This window comes from Suricata suricatta, chromosome 8, assembly GCF_006229205.1.
Source record: "Suricata suricatta isolate VVHF042 chromosome 8, meerkat_22Aug2017_6uvM2_HiC, whole genome shotgun sequence".
In the NCBI taxonomy this organism is placed as follows: Eukaryota; Metazoa; Chordata; class Mammalia; order Carnivora; family Herpestidae; genus Suricata; species Suricata suricatta.
This window is the reverse complement of record NC_043707.1, coordinates 124,445,220-124,462,913: the sequence shown is the minus strand read 5'-3', so window position 1 is coordinate 124,462,913 and position 17,694 is coordinate 124,445,220. Positions and strand designations below refer to the sequence as shown.

The 17,694-nt window shown below is 45.3% G+C and overlaps 1 pseudogene; it reads left to right on the top strand.

Moving 5' to 3' along the window:
• The first annotated feature begins 473 nt into the window (after positions 1-473).
• Positions 474-4,358, top strand: LOC115298017 (annotated as a pseudogene).
• Positions 4,359-17,694: the final 13,336 nt, after the last annotated feature.

Below are 17,694 nucleotides of genomic sequence, written 5' to 3'. Positions count from 1 at the left end.
ACTTCTGGTCTTTTCTGCTCTTGGGTCCTCAGTGAACCTTTATGGGATTCTACTGTCATTCCTATTCTCAGGAAGGGACCAGGGACTGAGGGTGGCAGGGGAAGGGGCCTATTAAGTTTCCCTGCTGTCCTTGCAATCCTGGGGCTGAAAAAACTGCTCGTATTTTGTTGCACATTTTTCTGAATTTATTGAGACATAAATGCTATGCTCTGAATCTTTCATGACTTAGATTTTAAAATTCAGCATCCTCCTTCCCTTGCCTCCCTCCCTCCGCTCCCCCCCCCCAATAAGGCCTTGGCCATGAATTTCAAGGTCTATTTTGAAACTCAAAAGCTAAGAATGGACTCTTTGTTCTGCTATATCCTCCATCACTTCCCAGAGGGAGAGCTTCAAATGCCCTGGCTGCCTCTTGGTGAGGGGAAGGATTTAGAGATAAAATCCACATCGGATTTCATTGTAAAATAGAAAGAAAAAGAAGTACCTGCTGCATGGTTAGAGTTGTTTATCTACACAGGCCGGAGCGGGGAGGGGGGGCGGGGAACGTGATGGGGGTGGGTATGGGGCGGATGGATCCATTGTAGGTGGATTATGTTCCAGGAAGAGAAGTGACAATGGGGAAGAAGGAATCTGGCCCTCTGAGCTCAGATATGGGGCCTTGGGTGGGATGTGAGCAGTGGCTCTCTGCCCGGGCTGAGGCTGTAGCTGGAATGCATTGCTGGTGGCCCCTGGTTACACTGGACAAGGAGAGGGCTCTGGGTGGAAAAGCTGAGGCGGTTGTGGCATCAGGCGCCCAACCAAGCAACAGAGAACGTGGAGTTCTTCCCTTGCCAGCAGCAGACGGACAGCAGCAGAGACAGATACATAAGTGGCAATTGGTGGTGGGGCATTTGGCAGCTTGTGGGCAGGAACAGAGAAGTTGGAGGCAGGCAAGTAGCAACAGCAAGGTCTGTAGTCTGAGGGGGAGGATCTGGGTGATGGGTAGTGAGTTGCAAGTTTTGGCACAAGATAACTCTGTCCAAACCTCTGCACTCTGAGACCTAGAAGCCTAAGGCAGAGCCTCTGGGTTGACCCAGCGCCCTTTGGAGGTCCTATCTGGAAAAACTCAGGACTGTCAAAAGAACTTACTGTGTTCTAGCCAGAACCTGGCCTAGGCTCTGACCTCTTCCTTAGAGCGGTTACTAAAAAGGGCTTAGAAGTCTTTCTTCTGTTCTTTTGAGACATATAAGTCACTCCTTCAAGTCAGGAGTGGCTTCCCTAAGGTCCTAAGAGTCATTCCTTTGAAAAGTAATTGTCAGGAAGGATAGTCTCCCAGTGTCCCCCCTCCCTACTCCCTCCCCTTTCCTTTAAAACACCTAGTCGCCTGGGCACACATTGGAACAAAGCTCAGCAATTTTCCTGACTGTCAGTGGTTACTGAATAGAGTCTGTTTTTGCTGCTTTAACTCACGTCCAGCTTTGTTTGACAGTTGCTAAGGAGGTGGTAACGGCCGGGCTGTGGAGAACTCAAAGCCAGATGAGAGGCAATCAGAGCTGAGCCGGGAGTCCAAGTCAAGGGGACCCCAATGGGGAGGTGACCAGTGGGGCTGGTGCCTTAGGACAGGAGTGGTCTGGGCAGTGTTGGCGGTTATATTAGGGATCACTACAACGGTGCACGAGGCCTTTGGTCCAAGAGGGGCAGCAAGATGTGCAGTTGGAGAGGGTGGACGTGAGCTGAGGACATGGGAGACACTTCCTGGCAGTCCCTGGAGAGATCCGGTAGGGGGCCAGGAGCCCCAAAGAGGAGGCAGCTGGCGTCTTGCCCCTTCACATGTGTTAGTTGGTGAAATAGTAACCTTTCTATCTATTGACAGGGCTTCATATGTGCACAGAAGCAAACACCCATGTGTCACTGTGGCAATTCTGGGAGATTCCTGTTCACCCATGAATCTCTTTGCTGGGTATCATTTCTGGAGGTCATAATCACTGACCTTTTGACTGAAAGAATTTTTTTTCTTTTTTCCAGCAGGAGAGAAAAGTTCCTTGCAAGGAGAGAAAAAAGTGGTGAAAAAAAAATTCTAGTAAATGGGAAATGATTTGGAAGGCTTCCTCTGCTCTTGGCAAATATAAGAGGGCTTTCAGGGTGAGGTCAGACTTGGGAAATTAAGGAAGGCCTGCCAGCGGGGAAGAGAGCTGGAAACAGGGTATGAAGCCAATAGCCCAGGATGGTGTGGGGACTCCTATGGGATGGGGGCGGGAGCACCAAATGTGGGGCTGTCCAATCAGGTGGAGGCTTGCAGCATGGCAATGAGAATTCACCTGAGGCAGAACAAAAGCAATAGAAGTTTACTGAATACACTGCAAGGGAGCAGAGGAAGGGGCAGCAAAGAAGAGACCAACCACCATGTGGCGGTGGTGACGGGCTATAGTTATAGGGCTGGGTGAGTGAGTATGGGGGTGTTTGGGATTTTCCCCTTTTTTGGTAATCTTAGGACTTGCGCCTGGCTGTATTTGGTCGGTTAGGGCCTATGGCTATTTCGAGGTAGGTTGCTTAATGAGCCCGTTTGCATTCCACCAGCAGTCACTGTGAACCTTTTGCTTTGCTCTACAGACAGGAGAGGTCCTTGCCTGCCCTTTGGGGACCAAGAGTGATGATTTCAAGCCTGAATTTCAAGTAATGTTCACTTTTTATATGGGAACTTAATGTTTGCGATATTATATGCAGTCAACTAGGTTTCCTTCTATATTTTTGTGCTAGGATGAACTGTTGTTGCAGATACTTTTCCCCAGATAAGTGGAGCCCGGCACGAGTGAAGTGGATACTCCAAAGTACATGGCACTCAGCCGACTCAAGGGCTTCTGTTAGATGAGTTCAGCCAGCCTCCCAACCTATATTCAAAAGTTAGCTTTTGGGGAGGCCAGGACCGGTGCCTTCTCATTGCTTCTTGGGGTCCTGGCCTTGCTCCCGCTGTGCACGGAAAGAGTCCGGGTGTGTCCACGCGCGTGTGTGTGCGTGGGGCCTGAAGTGCTCGTGCATCCGCTCTAGGTCTCTGTGGGGGCAGAAGCAGGAGCCATGGGCGGGACCTCCAGCACCCGCCGGGTCACCTTTGAGGTGGACGAGAATGAGAACATCACCGTGGTGAAGGGTATCCGGCTTTCAGAAAATGTGATTGATCGAATGAAGGAAACCTCCCCATCTGGGTCGAAGCCTCAGCGGTATTCTGGTGCACACGGAGCCTCAGTTTCTGCTGAAGAATTGAGAAGAAGGGTGGCTGAGAAGCTGGCATTGGAGCAAGCCAAGAAAGAGTTTGAAAATCAGAAACGACTCAAGCAAAGCAAAGAAATGGACCGAGAGAGGGTGCTTGCCAATGAACAGTTACCCAGAGCTATCCTTCGAGAAAGGATATCAAGTGAAGAAGAATGAGCCAAGGCAAAGCACCTGGCTAAGCAGCTGGACGAGAAAGATCGAGTGATAAAGAAACAGGATGCATTCTACAAAGAGCAGCTGGCTAGACTGGAGGAGAGGAGCTCAGAATTCTACAAAGTCACCACTGAACAATATCAGAAAGCAGCTGAGGCGGTGGAAGCAAAGTTCAAGCGGTATGAGTTTCATCCTGTCTGTGCTGATCTGCAAGCCAAAGTTCTTCAGTGTTACCGCCAGAACACCCAGCAGACCCTCCGCTGCTCTGATCTGGCCAACAGTACATGCGCTGTGTCAACCAGACCCAACAGAGCACGCTCGAGAACGGAGGATAAAGTCAACTTTTAGAACAAGCAAAACTCGTCAACATTAATTCCAGAGGCGGAACATTTTTTTTTCCTAGTGAGAAAGTAGACATCTAAAGAGAAGACGAGTCAGGAGAAGCACCGAGAGCACATTCAGCCGACGCACATCCAGTCTGAGCAGCTGCGGTGTGAAAAGCCGAGCCCTAGGGCAGGTGTCCGCCAGTAAGGACACTGCAGTGGTAGTCACCCCATCGTGGCCATTAAAGGAGAAAGGCACCCCTCTTCTCTACCTATTCAACTTCTATTCTTACCAGGCTCCGTGGTTTGGTGGACGTCCACTCCAGCTAAGCTGGGGTTTGGGGTTGGGGGGCGGAGGTACTTGGAGCGGGGAGGCGGCAGGGGCGCCAAACCGCCCCCCTGCCCAGCGGTGCTGGGCGGGATTGTCTAGGCTGTGGGACGTTGTTTTTCTCTTGTTTTTTTCTCCCCTGACTACATAACAGCTACTTCATTGTAACTTATTATAGTGATCATGTAAGTAAGACAAAAAGGAGAGAAAAATGTACCTCTTTTACTGGAATAATGTTTATGATTACAAGTGAAATAAGGCATTTTTTATCCACATAAAGGCAACCTTGGCTTATACAACCTCTTCTCGATCATGAATACTGACATCTTTACTTCACTCACTATCAATAATAAATATATTTTCTGATGAAAAAAAACACAGAAAAACCCCAAAAGTTAGCTTTTTTTTAGATTTAAAAATACACTTAGGGTTAAGTGAAAGAAGCAAGATATGCATAATTTTGCACTTGATATGAAGTTCAAGAGCAGGTAGAAACTAACATATAGCTATAAGAGAGCAGTGCAACCTCTGAAGGGGCTTGACCAGCAAAGTTTCATGAAGACTCCTGAAAATACCTGGGTTGATAAAAAGGTCCTACTGTTACCCAAACCTGGGTTCGCCTCTTGGTGGGTGTTCAGCCAAAGACAACCAAGCCAAGAAATAGAAAAAAGAGGGGTTTTACTGGCAACAAAGAATACCGTGGAAATTTCTCAAAGCAGTGTCTTCTCTAACAACAAAACTCAGGAAGGCGCCCACGTATTCATGCAGGGGCTGCAGGATGACGAAATCAGCAGGGCATTGGGGTGAAAGTCATCTTCAGATGACAGAGCCCAGGGCGAAGGCACGAGGGCGGTAAGGTCAGCACCATCAGTTTTCTGGCTTCAGTTGGTCCACTCATCTGAGCACTTAAGGGGGGTTAAGTATCAGACTCTTGATTTCAGCTCAGGTGATGATCTCCTGGTCTGTGGGGTCAAGTCCTGGGTCGGGCTCTGCTTTGACAGTGGAGATCCTGCTTGGGATTCTCTCTCTCTCTCTCTCTCTCTCTGAATGTGGGGAAACTTGTGTAGCTGACCAGCTGTCTGAAAAATGTTTGCAGTTGAACTGGCTTTTGTCATCAATTTGGTTAGGTGGCCTCAGATATTTATATCTTCTTGTGGAGGCAGAGAAGCATAATTTTTGAAATGTTTGCCCAACACTGAGTACCAACCAGACCCCCACATTCTCCTCCATCATTCCGAAGAATAATTATCAAATTATAATTGGGTAAGCATTATATCAGAACCATTTCTGCCTCCTTTGTATTTATGTATATATTTGGTTAACTGCCTTTTCTTTTCTTTTCTTAGTGCCTTTTTTGATTAGGACCAGTTTTATTTGTCCACAGGAAGATTCAGGGCCCTATTAAGTGCCATAAAAATGGAAAGGTGGCTCAGTCAGTTAAGCATCAGACTCTCAGTCACAGCTCAGGTCTATGTCTCAGGGTCATAAATTTAAAAAAAAATTTTTTTTAATGTTTTATTTATTTTTGATACAGAGAGAGACAGAGCATGAGAGAGGGAGGGGCAGAGAGAGAAGGAGACTCAGAACCAGAAACAGGCTCCAGGCTCTGAGCTAGCCGTCAGCACAGAGCCCGATGCAGGGCTCGAACCCACAAACGTGAGATCTGACCTGGGCCGAAGTTGGCGGCTTAACCACTGAGCCACCCAGGCGCCCCCCAGGGTCATGAATTTAAGCCCACCCTGAGCTCCGTACTGGGTGTGGAGCCTGCTTTAAAAAAAAAAAAAAAAAAAGAGGAAACAGACGTAAAACTAACAGGATACTTTTTAGTACTTTAGGGATTTTTATTCTTCGTGTCCATCAGTGGCAACTGTCCAGTTTGTGCAGCTGCCTGGAATAAACTTTAGAGGTTTTACAGCAGAATGAAATTGCTCTTTACCATTGGTTTTGATGTGTCTATCTTGATTTATGAAGCCACATCATATTTGATAGATTTAAGCCTGTACTTCTCTTTAAGCAGTCAGCAGATGATTACAATTTGATTTCTTTTTTTTTTTTAATTTTTTTAAATGTTTTATTTATTTTTGATACAGAGAGAGATAGAGCATGAGAGGGGGAGGGGCAGAGAGAGAAGGAGACACAGAACCGGAAGCAGGCTCCAGGCTCTGAGCTAGCTGTCAGCACAGAGCCTGACACGGGGCTCAAACCCACGAACATGAGATCTGACCTGAGCCAAAGTCGGAGGCTTAACCGACTGAGCCATCCAGGCGCCCCTACAATTTGATTTCTTACCATGCTTCCTAGGAAGGATGCTGGCCTCCCTCCTTTCCTCTCTTTATTTCCTGTTTTTTTTTTTTTAAAGTTTATTTATTTTTGAGAGGGGGAGAGGGACAAGGAGAGGGGATGATAGAGGATCTGACAGCAGAGACCCTGATGTGGGGCTCAAATTCATAAACTCCGAGATCATGACCCAAGCTGAAGTCGGATGCTCAACTGACTAAGCCACCCAGGTACCCCCTCTTTTTTCTGTTTTCTATGGAGGAATAGTATATGTATTACAAAGTTCATAGCCTATACTTGACCCTACATGTTTAGTGGAATTTTACATATGGACACATCCTGTCACCATCACCCAGATGGAGATGGGCAATGTTTCCAGTAACACGGCTAGCTTCTGTGTTTTTTCTCAGTCCACGCCACCCCACTCTTGGAGGTACCGGCAATTCTGACTTCTATCCTCTGTTTTCCCTGTCCTTGTGTATACAGTACGGGCTTTTGTGTGTGGCTCTTTTTGCTCAATATTCTATTTTTGAGGTTCATCCGTGTTGTTGAGTGTACACAGCACTGCTGGCTGCCGTTGAGTAGTATTGCATTGTGTGACTACACCAGTTTCTTTTCCATTCATCTGTTGATGCGTTTGAGTTGATTCCGGTCATTGTCTATCACCACTCAAGCTGCCCAGAACATTCTTTCACATGTCTTTCTGTGCAGTCACTTCTCTTGGGTGTATACTTAGGATTGGAATTGCAGAATGTGAAGCATGTATTTAGCTTTAGAAAAAGCTGTAAACAAGTTCCCAAAGAGGTTGTAGCATTTTATATTCCCACCAGCAAGATATGAGCACATCAGTTGTTTTAGATCCTCGGTGACACTTGTCATTGACCCTCTTTTTGATTTAGCCATTCTGATGGGTATGTTATGATGTATCCTTGTGGTTTTAATTTGTTTTTCAAGGCTATTTTAATTCTGGGGGGTGACTCTACTCAGGCTTTTACTTTTTGTCTGAAGAGTCTTCGCATTTTGTATAGTGGAATATGCCAAGTGTTTAAAATGGTTTTGAGATGACTAGATTAATTTACCGATTTGATTATTACCAGCCTTGACATCGTATTTTCTTTTTTTCTTTAAAAAAATTTTTTTACTGTTTTTATTTTATTATTTTAGAGAGAGAGAGAGAGCATGAACAGGGGAGGGTCAGAGAGAGAGGGAGACACAGAATCTGAAGACAGGCTTCAGGCTCTGAGCTAGCTGTCAGCACAGAGCCTGATGCGGGGCTCGAACCCACAAACCGTGAGATTTTGACCTGAGCCGAAGCCAGACGCTCAACCGACTGAGCCACCCAGGTGCCCCTGACATCGTATTTTCACAGCCTGGAAAATGCGCGCGTGTGTGTGTGTGTGTGTGTGTGTGTGTGTGTGTGTGTGTGTTTATACTTGGAAGGCTCTGTTTCTGAGAACAAGCTTTTTCTAGAATGTTCTTGGCATATGGAGTCCTGCCGGGTGTTCCTGGACTGTTACAGGCAGTGCAGATACCTTGAGGGCATCATTGTTAGATTAGGAGTAATCTCCTCTAAATTACACCTCAACCATCACCTTCTCAATGAGGCCCACCCTGATTGCCCTGTTTAAAATGCACTTCTTGGGGCACCTGGGTGGCTCAGTCGGTTAAGTGTCTGGCTTCAGGTCATGATCTCACGGTTGGTGGGTTCGAGCCCTGTGTCGGGCTCTGTGCTGACAGCTCGGAGCCTGCTTCAGATTCTGTGTATCCCTCTCTCTCTGACCCTTTCCTGCTCATGCTGTCTCTCTCTGTCTCTCAAAAATTAAAAAATAAATAAATAAAAAAAATAAAAATAAAATGCATTTCTTCCTGCCCCCACATTTCAGATCCCTTTTCCCTTGCTCTATTTCCCCCCACAGCCCCTACGATTTTGTAACATAATTTCCCTATTTATTATTGTGCCAACCCACCTTCCCGTATTCTTTCCGCGCTGGGACTGAGTTAGGAAATTTCCGCTGTTAGTCTCTGGGAGCAGGAGGGGGGCTGCAGGGAAGGAGGAAGAAGGGACTTGTTGCTGCGGGTTTGCTTCCTGCTCCCATGAGCTTCTCCCCCGCAACCGATCACCACCCCAGCGTGGCAGGTCCTTCCCAGGGCAGGCTTTGCGGTGTTCATAACCCTTCTGGATGCAGCTTCACTCAACGCCTCCTGAGACCCCAGCACCAGCCAGGCAGCTGCAGGCTGCTTTCTATAAGCAGGGCCTCCTAGAAGCCTCCAGAGTGAAGTCCCCACCTCCTCCCTGCATCCCCCTGCCTTAGGAGTAGGAGCTGCTACCACCAGGATATCTTAAAATTCTCTTAGCACTTTAACCCCTTACTGACCTGGAGAATGGCTTTATACATAGTTAATAATTCCTTATATAAGTTCTCCCTTCCAATCTCTGGTGGAGTTTCTGTCTCTTGAAACAACTCAGTATATTGTCTATTGTCTGTTCCCTGCCATCACCCCCCCCCCCAGCTCCCATTCCCCACTATAATGGCAGCTTCATAAAGGCAGGGATTTTGTCTTTTTGCTCACTGAGCTATTCCAAGCACCTAATAAAGTGGCTGGCACTTTGTAAGTGCTCAATAAATATTAAAGGACTGCATGAATAGGTCGGCGGGTGGATGGGCAGATGGTTGTTAGTTTATGATTTTATTTGAATTATTTGTTTGACAGCATCTTCTATTTAGATTTTTGTTAGGTCTGAGCCAAGATTAACTGTTAAATGAGATTTAAATAAGTTAGAGTGCCATGTTCTTTTTGGAGATAGAAACAGTCCCCAAAACTTGAATATTTCCACCTAAGGTTCATCTGGTGATGTGTCGGGGAGCCCCCTGGATGGGGAGACACAAAAGCAGAAGGCTGCTAACAACAGGGACAGCAGAATACTACTGTGGTCAGCAGTCAGCTCGGGACATCAATATATTTAACAAAATATGCTTGAGGCAAACATTGGAAACTAGTGTTGTACAGTCTGTGAGAAATAAGCCCAGCAACTCAGTCAAAGGAGGGATGTGAGCACAGTGCAGCCAGGCTTTAATCACCGCTCTTGCAACACACTCAGGGCAGTTACAGCACACAATTTATTTTCCAGCTGCAAGTCCCTCCCCTGGTTCCTCATTGGCTGAGTACTGCAGAGGTTACGGCTTTGCGTGGACTTCGACTATGCCCATGTGAGGCAAAAAAGTAATCTGTCAGTCCCTCCTCCCTTTGTTCTTTGGCACATGCTCATTAAAAAGCCCACAAAAATAAGCCCTCCAAACGGAGAGGAGGGGTAAGAAGAACCCGGAAGTGAGGTGTCTAAGGCCTTGGGACTCCATTATGAGGGTGGGGGTGGGGGGGTTCAAACATATTTCCAATAGGTTGCAGATCTACTGTTAACTAGATAGCACAGCTTTTACCTGGCATTTTTGAAAATGAATCATTTCCCTTGCTTCTCACAGAGTCAGGGCAAGATCGCTGTTAGGAGCCTCAGGAACAGAGAACAATCTGTCCAGCTAGAAACACCAAGACCTCATGAAGTCATGGCGGCAATTGGTCTAATCAACAGAATTAATGCAGTGATTTTCCATGGGATCAGAGAACGTGTGAGTCATTAGGGTCCAAAAGGTATCTTGAAGGGACACTCTGAAAGTCATTGTTTATTGAAATTAATTTTTCACTAGTTTTTTACTTCATCAAACACTATTTAGATAGAGTCAGTTTTGGTTTGGACTTCCAAAAATACTTTTTGAGATTTTATTATCAACTTTTACAGTGCTGTGTAAACACTGTGACAGGCCACAGGGACAATTTAGTCTGAAACTACACTACTTATCAGCAGCACAGATCACGAGTTATTTCTTTAAGTTTTGGCCTCCCAGGGAAAAAAGTGGGATTATTGAATTTTGGTCAGTGTTTTTATTTGGTGGTGGGGGGGGAGGGGATGGTGAAGTTTTAACATATAGTGAGATTGCATAGATATATGTTTGATGCAGTGTCTTTTATTCTTGGTGTTATTATGTCTATTCAATGCTTTAAAAAAATCTGGCCCACTGGATCTTTGCATGGGATAGGTATATTTTTATGGAGTGACTTAAATAGCCATGCCATGAAGTCCTGGTGCTTCCCACCAGTTTATGGGCTCAGGAGAACAAAGTAAGGTCTCTTCCAGGATGAATCTAAAAATGTTTTCTTGGGGCGCCTGGGTGGCTCAGTCGGTTAAGTGTCAGACTTCAGCTCAGGGTATGGTCTCATGGTTCATGGGTTTGAGCCCCACGTCGGGTTCTGTGCTGATAGCTCAGAGCCTGGAGCCTGCTTCAGATTCTATGTCTCCCTCTCTCTGCCCCTCCCCCACTCACGCTCTGTGTGTGTGTCTCTTTCTCTCTTTCAAAAATAAATAAAACATTAAAAAAATTTTAAAAAAGTTTTCCTTTAGCAGTTCTACAGATGGATCTATCAGCAGGCTATAAACTAAAGGCAGAAATCGAGAAGGATCTCTGGAATTGTTTTGTAGTGCTGTGAATAATATTTCACAAAATCCCTAAGAACTCGGCAGTAACTTGCAACTCTATGAGTGCTTTTGAAGGTCTTTTTTTTGATTGTTTGTGTTCTTTCTTTCTTTTTTATTAATAAGGGTAAGCCAGGATTATTTTTTTATGTGTCTTCTTCTGACAAGGGGGCATGAGCTCAGATCAATTTACCTGTTGGAGTTTCTGCAATGTTTATTAGCCAGTGGGGAACAATTTAGGCCACTTAATATTCATCGTGGCATGATTTTGGCTAAACTTGTCTTTTAGGAAAAAGAAATTTAAATTTATCTGAACTCAGGATCATAGGAGCAATATAAACTATACTGAATCAGAAAGAAATTTGACATTTTTAAAAACACTCTTCCAGGGCTCCTGGGTTCAGTTGGTTAAGTGTCCGACTTTGGCTCAAGTTATGATCTTGTGGTTCACGGATTTGAACCCCGTGTCTGTGCTGACAACTCAGAGCCTAGAGCCTGCTTCATGGATTTTGTTTCCCTCTCTCTCTGCCCCTCCTCCATTTGTATTCTGTCTCTCTCTCAAAAATAAATAAAACATTAAAACATTTTTAAAAAACAACGCTCCAAGTGAAATGGGTACCCCTATTGCTTGAAATGGAGAGGGCTGGTCTCCAGTAGGCATTAATAAAGAAAAAGTTCTTAGTAACAAAGGCAGGGACAGTATTTGTGCATAGGAGGGCTTTAATTCTTCTGGGACAAAACTCCCGACTCATTTAATTATGAAGGAGATTGATAGGAATCAGCCTGAGGAAATTGAATCAATGTCATTTGGAGACGCAGGAAGGGACCAAGAGGCACCGTGTCTCTGGGCTGACCCTCATCATGGGCTTGGCAGATGGGTAATAAAAAGTCGGTCCAATCTGATATAAAAACCGCAGACTCTTGTCCAATTAAAAGTTCCTCTCTCCCCAGGCTTTGCCATCTTGCAGAGCCGGCACGTCTGTCGGGCACCTTCTCTCTTTCTTCTTTCCCTTCCTCCCTATTCACTGGCTGCTGGCTTTGGGTCTCCGTGAGGTTGGAACAGGGAGAGGGTCTTTCGTCTGGCGTTGGTGCCTTTGGGTGGAAGTCCAAGATTAACTGTCTTGTCAGGTGGTTTTGTGGATTTGATTTGAGGTTCGCCACCTACAGCTCCGTGGAGAGGAGAATGGCCCCTCTGGCTGGCCGCCCCGGCTGGGCTCTCGCGTTTGGTGGTCCCGGATCCAGCCTCTTTCTGCCAATGACACCTGGCTTCGGGCAGTAAACTGTTGGTCAGATTTCTTTGGGAGCCCCATTGGGGCCTGCCCACAGAAGTCACGCCCCTGTAGTCTGCTGTAGGTTAAATTTCTCTCCTTGGAGAGCCATACTTCGTAGGCTTCTTTTCAGTCCTTCTAAGCACAGCCTGCGTTACTGTTTGTGATGCCAGTTAACAATGGATTGTGTGTCAGCACCGGACCCACCCTTTAATGCCCTGCTTTGTCTTGTTGGAGCTGGGACCCTGCAAATTTTTCTCCTTTGCTGGCGGCCACGATGTGAAGCTTATCGGAGAGAGACACTGCCGTGGGAGGGGGACTTCTCGTCCTGATTCCTGTGTTCTTCTTCTCTTGCTCCTGTGATGCATAATGGCCAGTAGTGTGTAGTGACCACTGCCATGAGGACAACCAGGGCCGCTTGTGCCTAGTGAATTCTAGAGTCACCCCTGTGGGCATCTTAAGTGAGCTCTATTGGCACCTAGCCGGCAGCTTCCTAGCTATTCTTCTCCAACAAGGAGTTTCCCCCCGGGGGGTTTTGGTGATGCTCAAGTGGGCAGATTTCCACTGGCCAGCCCTGGCCTGTGTCACGTCGGTGAACGTCTCTGCCATCTAGTGGGGCAAGCCACACCTTCTCCAGTGGAGTCTGAATCTCTTTCAGGTTTATTCTCTCCTTGGGGGCCCTGCCTCAGAGCAGAGCGTTACCTGTAGGTAACACCCGTCTCCTATGTCAGCTCTTGCTTCATTCTTCACATTCTCTTTATCACTGTCACAATAACCTCCCATTATTACTTAATGAGCTCTCTGTTCAAATCACTCTGTGGCTTCTGTCTCCTGACCAGACCCTGACCAATACATTTGTCTTTTTCCTCCCGATTTTTAGGAATTTTTTGTATACTCTGAATCTTAATGCTATGTTATATATTTGTTAGGTATCTTTCCCCAGACTCTCATTTATATACAAAGTACATGTATGTATAATTTAATTTAACTAAAAATTAAAAAAATTTTTTTAAATTTATTTTTGAGAGACAGAGAGAGACGGCACGAGCAGGGGAGGGTCACAGAGAGGGAGATACAGAATCTGAAACAGGCTCTAGGTTCTGAGCTAGCTGTCAGCACAGAGCCCGATGCAGAGCTTGAACCCACAAACCGTGAGATCATGACCTGAGCCGAAGTCAGATGCTCAACTGACTGAGCCACCCAGGCGCCCCATAATTTAATTTTTAATTATAAAGACAACACTTGAGTATCTTTTCACTCTAAGTCAAGAAGTACAACATTATAAGCACCCGCGCCCTGAAATTCCTCAGCATACCCCCTTCCCATTCACAATTCCATTTCCATCTCCCTCCATCCCACTCCAGATAACTACTACCTGTATTTATTTATTTAAAAGTTTATTTATTTATTTATTTTGAAAGAGTATGCACACGAGTGTGTATGTGATGCACATGTGCAGGTGGGGGGGGGAGAGAGAAAGAGAAAGAGAGAGAGAGAGAGAGAGAGAGAGAGAGAGAGAGAGAGAGAGAGAGTCCCAAGCAGGCTCCATGCTCAGAGCAGAACCTGACATAGGGCTGGATCTCATGAACTGTGAGATCATGACCTGAGCCGAAGTCAAGAGTCAGATGCCTAACTGACTGAGCTATCCAGATGTCCCTGGCCTGGCTTTTATAATGATAATATTCTTGCTTTCTTCTGTAGCTTTAGTACATATGTTTGCATCCTCAAACAATATCATTATGTCTATTTTTTAATCCTCTATGAACACAGTCTTACTGGCTGTGCTCTTTTGCAACTTACATTGGTGAGATTCATGGGTGTCATTGTGTATAGCTCTAACTAATTTGTTACATTGCTGTATAGTATTTCATTGTGTGAATAGATGACATAGTATCCATTTTACTGGTGGTGGATGAAAAATCTGCACTCAGATCTCCTTTGCAAACACTCCAGTAACCAGAGCCATTTGGTAAGCAGCCAAATGGTATTTGCTAGTAGAAAAATAATAGCCTCTATCTGTAAAATGCATTTCAATCTGCCTAGATGGTTTATTGTAAATGAACTCAGGATTTGTGGATTTATGGGGGCATAATTTGGTGGAAAATATTACACACACTGTGTAATTAATGGGTCATGAAAAGAGGATGGTCCATAACCAATATGGCTTCCTCACGTAAGTGATAGCATGTGTAATTGCTTAATTGCTTAAGCCTTACATGTGAAATCCAAATCACAATGTGCGCCATGTAGGAGAGGAAGAATTTATGGGGAGTTATGTGGATGGTCTCAGACTTTCCAAGGAGGCAATGTTTTGCCAATGACTTTTTCAATTGCTGTAGACTTTGAAATAGTAGTGTTTGGTCCTGAGCATGCTCTATGGTGCATGTCAATCTGATTTATAAATCGGGAGATATAAGGTGGATAACATCAGCAAATAAATGCACTTTAAGGCCGTGGAGCTTGGGAGAATAATCTGGGCTGAGGGCATGGATAGGAAAGAGATCTCGGACCATCAGGATAGCCTCCTACCTGATCTCCTGGGGCTCAGGGCTCTTGACCTCTCCCCAACTCCTTCTCCACTGCCTGACGTCACCCTTTGGAACTTGGCAGTAGTTTGCCTGCACTCTCAGGATAAATACAAAATCCTTAGCCTGCAAACAGGCTCCTGGCGACTTCTTGGGCTTACCCCTGGCACGTGCCCCTTGGGTGGCAGTGTCCCTGCTGGCCTGGGCTCTTTCAGCTGCCAGAGAACCTCTCTCTGGTGCTGCCTCTGCCTGCAGGGTCCTTCCCCTGGGACATTCTCTATGTGGCTGGCATCTCTCATGTTTCAAGTCTCAGTTCCAATGTCATGCTCCCGAAACTTGCCCTTGATAGGCAGCCTAAAATAGCTCCCTTCTCAGTCCTAGTCTTCTATCGTCACGCCCCTTTCACACGAGGCTAGCTGAAATGGTTGTGGCTTTTTAATTGATTTTTTTTTATTGTGGTGAAATCTACATAACAAAATTTACCATTGTCACCGCTTTTAAGTTCCAGTTCATTGGCGTTGTACATTCACAATGTTAAATAACCTGACACCGCTATTTCCAGAACTTTTTTTTAATCCTCCCAGCAGAAACTCTGCACCCAATAAACAACAGCTCCTCATTCTCTCCTCTTCCCAGGTCTCTGGAACCTCTATCGTACTTTTTGATTTTAGGATTTTGCCCCTTCTAGGTTCCTCCTGTATGTGGAATCATACAATACTTGTCCGGGCTCACAAGATTCATCTGTGTTGTAGCAGGCGTCAGAATTTCCTCCCTTTCAAAGCATGAATCATATTCCTCTGTACGGATAGACCACATTCTGTTTATCCAGTCACCTGTTGATGGGCACTTGGGTTCTTTCTGCCTTTCGGTTGTCACAAATCCTGCTGCTATGAGGGGTACAAGTGTCTGTTTGGGTCCTTGTTTCCCATTGTCTTGGGTATCTACTTAGGAGTGCAATTGATGGTTTATTAGGGTTTATTTCTTCACTTGTTTATTTACTGTCTCCCTTTCACTAGCACACAGACCCTCCCCCACCCCACCCCCCATGCCGGAACAGTGCCAGACCCACAGGGGGACCGCAATACATATTTTCAAAAGGAACACATTTCTCAGGTAAAGAGAATCGTAATCATCACCCACTTCATGGGGCAGTTAGGAGGATGAAATGCAGCCACTCATGTCCTCGCGCAGGGCCCCAGCACCTTGTCACAGATCAGTGTTGGGTGGGTGTAAATGAACGCTTGACAGCTCAAGTTCCTGACCTTCATAACTGCTGTCTTGGCTCCTATTTATCTTTCTGGGGCCAGCAAGGATTTTTTTCTTTTTGACGTTTATCAGTTACCCAATAACACGAAGGCATTAAATATCAAGATGATCAAGATCCTGCACCTGTCCTCAAACGGTTTATAATCTAATAAACGTCTGAACATAGCCTTAGAAGCGGACACTAGAGGAAACAGTTCGTGGAGTGCATCAGCTTGTGTTTTCAATGGACTCAAATTAGTTTTGTAATTGACAATGTGTCTTGGGAGTCCAATTCAAAATGGGCGAAAAGAAACCGAGGATGAAAAGTCTCCCCTGTGTTTAACGCATCAGCTTATGTGACGATCCAAGCAGGACCGAAGTTCTGGACTGGAAGTTGTCACCGTCCTTCAGCTTTGCTCTCTTTTCTTTTCACCTGTTGTGTGTCAGGGGGAGGAAGCTGCTTAAACTTTTGCCAACCTATATTCCCATTTCAAGCTTCTTGGAATTGTAATATGTGAATCTCAGGGGGCAAATGGAGAGAGGAAGGAAAAGGAAGCAGGAGCTTTTAGTAATGGATTTGAAACAAGTATCAAACCACCAGCAAGCTCTTGCTTATTAAGTGCACACTATGTGCTTCTTGTAGTGCAGTGAGAATAGGGGTGGGGGCAGCAGGGACTTAATTTACTGTCACTTTGTCCTCACAGAGGTTATGATCTCCCGGCTGAGAACCCCCCCCACACGACAGAGATGGAAGTGAGTGCTGAGAGATAAGGGGGTTCTGGACCAACTTAGACTGTCAAGATGGACGGCTCATTGACATAATGAGCTCGCCCCTCATTTTAGAGGGGAGAAACTGAGGTTCAGAGAGGGTAAGTGATTTGCCTAAGGCCACTCAGCTAGATGTTAAAGGGAAGACTTAAAACTCGGGTCCCCCCACTTCTCTATCACAGTGTTTTTTTTTCTGTTGAACCACAGATGACTCTGTTAATCGAACAGCCTAGCTTGGCTGTGTCCAAGTTCTGTACCATGCACCATATATGGAACTCTAAAATTTCAATGTAGCCACATTAAAAAAAATACAAAGAAAACAGGTAAATTTTCATAATATTTTATTTAACCCAAATGTACTTGAAAACTTATCGTTTCATTGCATAAACATTATACAATTATTAAATATGATACTTTATAATCTTCTCATTGAATAAGTCTGAGAGATCTATGTGTGCTTTATGCTTTAGCACATCTTTATTTGGACTAGCCCCGTGCCAAGTGTATTACAGTCATGTTGGCTAGTGGCTGTCGTGTTGGCCAGGGTTAGCTAGCTATATGAATTTGTTGATTAATGTGTGACATTTTCAGGAGAAATATTGAAGAATGTGAAAGGTGTTTTGTAGACCTCACAGTATATACATGAAAGAGTCTTAAAGTTGACAGCGTGGGGTTTGGATCTTGATTTAACCTTTTATTTAAAAAAAAACCTTTTTAAATGTTTTTTATTTATTTTTGAGAGACAGAGCGAGCAGGGAAGGGTCTGAGAGAGAGGGAGACACAGAATCTGAAGCACAGACCCCAACACAGGACTTGAACCCACAGACGGTGAGATCATGACCTGAGCCGAAGTCAGCTGCTTAACCAACTGAGCCACCCAGGCACCCCTTGATTTAACCTTTTAGTAGCGGTATAGATTCTTGGCAGATCACTGACCCTCCTTGATCTCCCTTTCCCTCATTGGTTTATTATTATTTTTTTATTAAAATTTTTTTTATATCTTTTATTTTATTTTGAGAGACAGAGACAGAGAGTGAGT